Genomic DNA, 7,003 nt, shown 5'->3' on the forward strand with positions numbered 1-7,003 from the left:
TGGCAAGGCAATGTGGTGTGCAAGCAATTAAATCATGTTATGCATAATTGAACACAAATCTTCTCCTCTTCGAAAATGCCACTTGCCAAATTGAAACATAGCCATGTGGGTAATGGTTGGAAAGGTCTTGACATGAGGAACAAATGTTATGTTGAACAAAAATCCATTTGGTGTTGGGAAATTTATGAAAACAGGCCATGAAGTTCAAGGTACAAAACATGTGTATGGAAATTTTGCCAAAATGGACCAACTTCAAGCCCTTCTATTTCAGTGATGCAAGCCTCAAATTACAAAACCTTCCATATAAAAGTTGTAGATATTTTCAGGACAATCAATTTGGACTTAAATTTTCATCATTTGGATTTTTGATGAGAGAGTTATGAGCACTTGAAGTTGGACTTTTTCACATTTAAATGGCTTTGGTCCAAAGTGACCTATAATGTTTTGTATTATCACATGTGTTTCTTTTAGGATTTTGAAATTTTGTCTAACATAAAAATTGAATTAGACATATTAAAATTTACAATGCATTTAATCCCACCTAAAAATCATGAAAAATGAGTGAGTTAGGTCCTTGGGAAGTTGACCCAAAATTAGGGTTTCAGTCAAAATGACCTATAATGTTTTGAAATGAATGATGACCTTCGAAGCTTCAAATCAATTTTTGATGAACATTAAAGTTGTTCATATGGTTATTAAGAACATTTTTCTATTGGGGTCATCTTCATTTGACAAACACATCAAAAGTTAGGTCATAGTGGATTTCAAAATAGTTAGATGAATTGACTGATAAACTTCTCAAGTCCAAACTTCAAATCTTAATGAATGGATGATTGAGGACACTCACATAAGCTCATATATGCATAAAATGATGAATGAAAGAACTTCCCTTGATTGTATTTGATCATATGTTGAGGTTGCTTCATGAGCAAGGCACAGTCAATGCACAGTTGAATTAGGGTTTCCTTGGGAAACAATCCTCAAGCCCCTTGGTTTATCTTGATCAAATTGACAAATTGAGATACTTGGGAGGAATATATGATGATTGAGAGCTTTGGGAACCACTGTCATGCTTGCTTTCAACGTCATCTAGCCACATCAATGAGTATAGGGGCCTCCTAGGAGCCTTGGATCACATGATTGCTCAAGCTTCAAAACAAACAAAGTTAGTGATATATTTTTGTGCTTTTGGTTAGTAAACAAAATAAGAAAAGCAATAATATACAATTCAAGCATGCTTGGTGGTCTCAAACCAACTCACAAGTCCCACCCTAGGGTTAAAGAGCCAAGATGCTATGATCCTTGAGGAAAATGCAATGTGCAATGATATGATGCCATGAGGGATTTTAGGATCAAAATTAGGGTCTTACAGATGCCCCTATTTAAGGTCATTCTAGCCGGAGATATGAAGGTTAAAATCTTCGTCTCGACGAGGTAGAATGGGCTTAAATAATAACAAAGAGATGAATTTTGGTCCCTAAGAGACCTCATGATGCAAATGTATGTATGCAAAAGTTAATACTCTGTGGGGATATGTGTCCACAAAGGAAAAGAAATAAGGAGAGACTGAGATTCCATATGAGTAATACACTCATACATGGGACAGAGACTCTGGGCACTTTACTAGGGAATAAAAGAGATAAAATGCGTGAGCTGGTCACAACTTAGAACTTGCTAAGAGACACGAAGGGATTCCATGAAAATAAATCAATGGAAAGACTCGAGCTGACGCGAAGATGCATGCATTAGGGAATATGCCAATACAGCAGAACTATCTACCAAGGATACTTCGGATAAAAATCCAGACTCGGATGGGGAAAATCCGCTAAGGGACTCAGGCTGGGGATATCCATAAAGGATTCAGCTGAGGAAGAGGTAAATGAGGTATTACCTGTTACTGGGTAATAAGCTCAAGGAGACAAGTGATCAAAACACCGGTATAAGGGTGAGAACAACACGCTCGGGGAGAATGAATATCTAAGACCGGTATAAGGGTGAGAGATATCAATTATCCGAAACATCTGAGGAGGACCTAAAAAGGTATATTTCAACTCAGGAAAATCTGACTCCACCGGGGATAAAAAGTCATAATAGGGAGCAAAAGGAAGGAACACCAGGGATACCGGTTACTGGGCATATAATAGGTGACCAACCAGGCGTGAATTGGGGAATATTTCCAAGACACTCATCATCCAAAAGGAGGGCTGAAAAAGCAAACTCGATTACAGGATGGGCATTCGATTCCATAAGGAAATATGAATCTTACTCAATTGGGGAAGAAAAAGACCTCGACTGAAGAGCGCATGAGATATATTATCTATTACCGTCAGAACGTATATAACATACTCGCATGGAAGATTATCCACAACCGGTTACTAGGTTAATTAAGGATAAATCGACCGAAAAGAAAAGACATCGGGATACCAAATACTGGGTATATAATGATGACCAATCAAAGAGGAGCAACAATCATTACCAAACAAGGGTAAATGAAAGATGACTCGCTGGGGATTCATTGACAAAAGCAATGATCCGGGAGATATATCACCGGTTACTGGGTGGTATACTCAAAAGGTGAAGGAATATCAATACCGAATATTGGATAAAGATAACCAACAAAGAGGGGATTACATCTACCAGCTACTGGGTAGAAAACCACAAAAGAGAGTAACTGTCGTCGGTTAGGATGAACGACATCAAGGATTAACTCTGCAAGGGGACAAAATGGGGTTTACAACTACCGGTTATTGGATAGAAAACCACAAAAATAGGACTTACATCTACTGGTGATTGGATAGAAGGCCACAAAAATAGGACTTACAACTACCGGTTACTAGATAGAAGGCCACAAAACTCCACCGGGGAAAAGATGGATAATTACTGGTTACTGAGCAATCATTCATCTAAACTACGGGGAAGTGTAGGGGAAATAACAAGAGTAGTCAATTTAGGAACAAACTAGAGAGACACAATGAAACAAGACTCAACCCAATGAGGATATAACTTTGGGGAGTGATTCCGTCCCAATACATGTTTCGGGAGGAAACTGAAACAAAAATTATCCACGAGGACATAACTCAGTGGGGAATATGGAAGAAAGGATAAACATTTTCTGCCTATGGGGCTGACTCTACATGGAGAGATCAGACACAAACATCTTCTTGGGGAAATATGTATCACCAAATAGCAGGAGATAACAAACAAAGATATATGGCAAAGAATGCAACATGAATATCTGAATGTTATAATTATGCATGTATATGCGTGGTTTATGTATGATAAATGCTGACGGACAGACACATCTAACACAAACAGGTCCAAGAATCAATGGGCAGACATCCGTTACTACATCTCAAAAGAGAAAGCCAGGCCCACAGGGAAGCACCCAATCTGGTGGGGGCAACAAATACCAGGAAACACCAATCTCTGCAGGGGAGAAAGACCAATGCCGAGGATCGAGAGAAGTCGCTGCCAGGGACAAAGATCACTGCTAGGGGAAAGAGCAGGATCACCGGGGATCAGAGACCGCTGTTGGGAATAAGCAAGGGATGACAATCACCAAAGCTGGGGATCTTCCAACAGTATGCAGAGACAAGGATAAGATCAGTCAGAGAAGAAATCTATTGGGGACCTTATCAGGAGGTGAAGTGGAATTCTATGGGGAACCACCACCAAACAGAAGCTCATCAAACAACAATCATTTCTAACCACAGAAGGAATGTCTCTGCTGTGGAGAAGGAGAAAACACTCCACTGGGGAAGAAGGCAACACATCCTCCTCGAAGTTCCAAAGCCAAAAATAGGATCAGGCAGAGCCTTAGCTAGGGAAGCCACACGGATAAGATTCCATTGTAGAAGAAACTCTACTGGGGAACTTATCGGGATAAAATAGGAAACTCTGTGGGGAACAACCACCAAACAGAAGTTTCAAAAACCATCACTTTTCCTCATACTGCTGGAGCAACAATCTCTGCCCAGGAAAAGAGAAACAACGCTCCACTGGGGATAGAAAATAAACATTTTCATCACCCGCTCTGCTAGGAGGGAAAACCATCAGAGAAGGAGGAAGTAACAACAATCAGGCTCCGATCAGGCAGCTCCGCTAGGGAAACAACTGCTGATGACTGAACCGGGGATAACCTGTAGGCGATCAGCTGGAGAAATCCTGTTGGTGACCACACTAGGGAAGTCTAATGTGAGCAACCCTGTTGAGGATGAATGGGAAGCAAACCTGCTGGAGATCACTGCACGCGAATCCACTAGGATAAGCTACAAACCAACTTGTTGAAAATTCCACTCATGTTGGGATTTCTTGCTCACTCTGTGGGAGATTTTCAATCTGAATGAGGGAAGACCAACTTCCTCGGAAAAAAATAGCATGTCAATCTATGAATCTATAAGGGATTTTAGGTCAATCCACACAAGGGATGACAACCATATAATTGATGACACAGATGCTAGATCCAGACTCACTGGGGAGCTAGAAGACCGAGACCAAACTCCAGACACTCTGGGGATTCTGGTGGAGTATTACCTTCCTGCGCTCACAGAGGAGACGACCTAAAAGATTATGAAGAGGATACAAGAGTATGATAGGAATATGAACAAATGTCTTACCCTTTTGGAGATCATACTATACTTGGGAGAGCACTGAAGATGTCCCAATTATCCTTTTCAATCTTAGTGAATGTTCACTTTGTTTAAAAATAGTTTATAAAAACTTTATTTATTTAAAACAATGATATTTATCAATTAAAACATGCAAACATTTGTTGAACAGAAACAAATAAGAGTGTAAAGAATTGGATAAAGGCTCAAATTTATTTGATGGAATGGTAGTCTGCAAATGGCAAGACTCTGTGGATCTTTACAAATTTGAAGCTGGTGATATATATTGGAAAAAGGCTACATTGAACATAATGACCATTTCTCCACCAACTCTGAATCCAATATATTTGAAGCTTCAGTTGACGATGACTGAGCGAGAATCTTTGACAAAAGACGGCTGAAAAACAAAGTCTTGTCAGGATGCAGTTACTTGTCAAATCCCTAATTTTTGCCTAGATTGCCCCAGGGTGAGGTACTCAATCTAGCGGGATATATATATTCATATTTTTTTTTATGTCTCTAACTTTTGCCTGGATCGCCCTTTCGGGTTTTCAATCCACCGAGACGCTAATTTTTTTGCCTAAGGCGCCCTTTCGGGTTTTCAACTTAGCAAGTTATTCTGTTTTTATTTTAGGCGAAGTATTTCTTGACTGCATGTGAATTCACAGGACGAGTGAAATCCTCCCCATCCATAGTTGTAAGTATCAAAGCACCGCCTGAAAAGGCTCTCTTAACAACATATGGACCTTCATAGTTTGGAGTCCACTTGCCCCTGGAATCGGGCGCGAAAGACAAGACTTTCTTGAGCACAAGGTCACCTTCTCAGAACACACGAGGCTTGACCTTCTTATCAAAGGCTTTCTTCATCCTTTGCTGATACAACTGGCCATGGCACATGGCCGTTAATCTCTTCTCTTCAATTAAGTTCAACTGGTCATAACGACTCTGAACCCATTCAGCCTCAGTAAACTTGGCTTCCATCAAGACTCTCATTGATGGGATTTCAACCTCCACTGGGAGCATAGCCTCCATGCCATATACAAGGGAGAAAGGGGTTGCCCCTGTTGAAGTGCGGACAAATGTACGATAACCATGTAAAGCAAATGACAACATCTCATGCCAATCTTTGTATGTAACAACCATCTTCTAGATAATCTTCTTGATGTTCTTATTAGCAGCTTCAACATCCCCATTCATCTTGGGTCTATAAGGAGAAGAATTATGATGTGCAATCTTGAACTCTCTACACAGCTCTTTCATCATCTTGTTGTTCAAGTTAGATCCATTATCAGTAATGATCTTATCTGGCACACCATAACGGGATATGAGTTGATTCTTGATAAACTTCACAACAACCTACCTGGTCACGTTTGCATATGATGCCGCTTCAACCCACTTAGTGAAGTAATCAATTTCTACGAGAATAAATCTGTGACCGTTGGACGCCTTTGTCTCTATCATGCCAATCATGTCAATTCCCCACATAGAGAAAGGCCATGGTGAGGAAATAACATTCAGAAGTGTCGGGGGAATATGAATCTTGTCCGCATAAATCTGACACTTATGGCATTTCTTCACATATTTACAGCAATCAGACTCCATTGTCAACCAATAGTAGCCTGCTCTCAACATCTTCTTTGCCATGGCATGTCCATTGGAATGAGTACCAAATGAACCCTCATGGACTTCAGTCATCAACAGGTCTGCTTCGTGTCTATCCACGCATCTAAGCAGAACCATGTCAAAATTCCTCTTATAAAGCACATCGCCATTAAGGTAGAAACTGCCTGATAATCTCCTAAAAGTCTTCTTATCTTTAACGGATGTGTCAGGCGGGTAAATCTGACTCTGAAGAAAACATTTGATATCATAATACCATGGCTTATCATCTTTTACTTCTTCTACTGTAAACACATGAGCTGGTCTATCAAAGCACATCACAGTAATATTGGGAACTTCATTCCAGAATTTCACCACAATCATAGAAGCAAGCGTAGCAAGAGCATCTGCCATCCGATTCTCATCTCTAGGAATATGATGGAAGTCAGCCTCAGTAAAGAACGTTGCAATCCTCCTCACATAATCTCTGTATGGGATGAGGCCAGGCTGATTCGTCTCCTATTCACCCATAATCTGATTAACAACTAGGGCCGAATCACCATAAACATCAAGATGCTTGATCCTAAGATCAATACACTCTTCCAAACCCATAATACAGGCCTCATACTCCGCCATATTATTCGTGCATTTGAAAGTTAGCCTTGCTGTAAAAGGAAAATGTGTGCCCTGAGGAGTAATAATCACTGCCCCAATACCATTTCCATATTGATTTACAACGCCATCAAACACCATGCTTCATCAGGAACCGGGCTCTGGCCCTTCATCGAGCGTAGGCT

This window comes from Lathyrus oleraceus, chromosome 3, assembly GCF_024323335.1.
Source record: "Lathyrus oleraceus cultivar Zhongwan6 chromosome 3, CAAS_Psat_ZW6_1.0, whole genome shotgun sequence".
In the NCBI taxonomy this organism is placed as follows: Eukaryota; Viridiplantae; Streptophyta; class Magnoliopsida; order Fabales; family Fabaceae; genus Lathyrus; species Lathyrus oleraceus.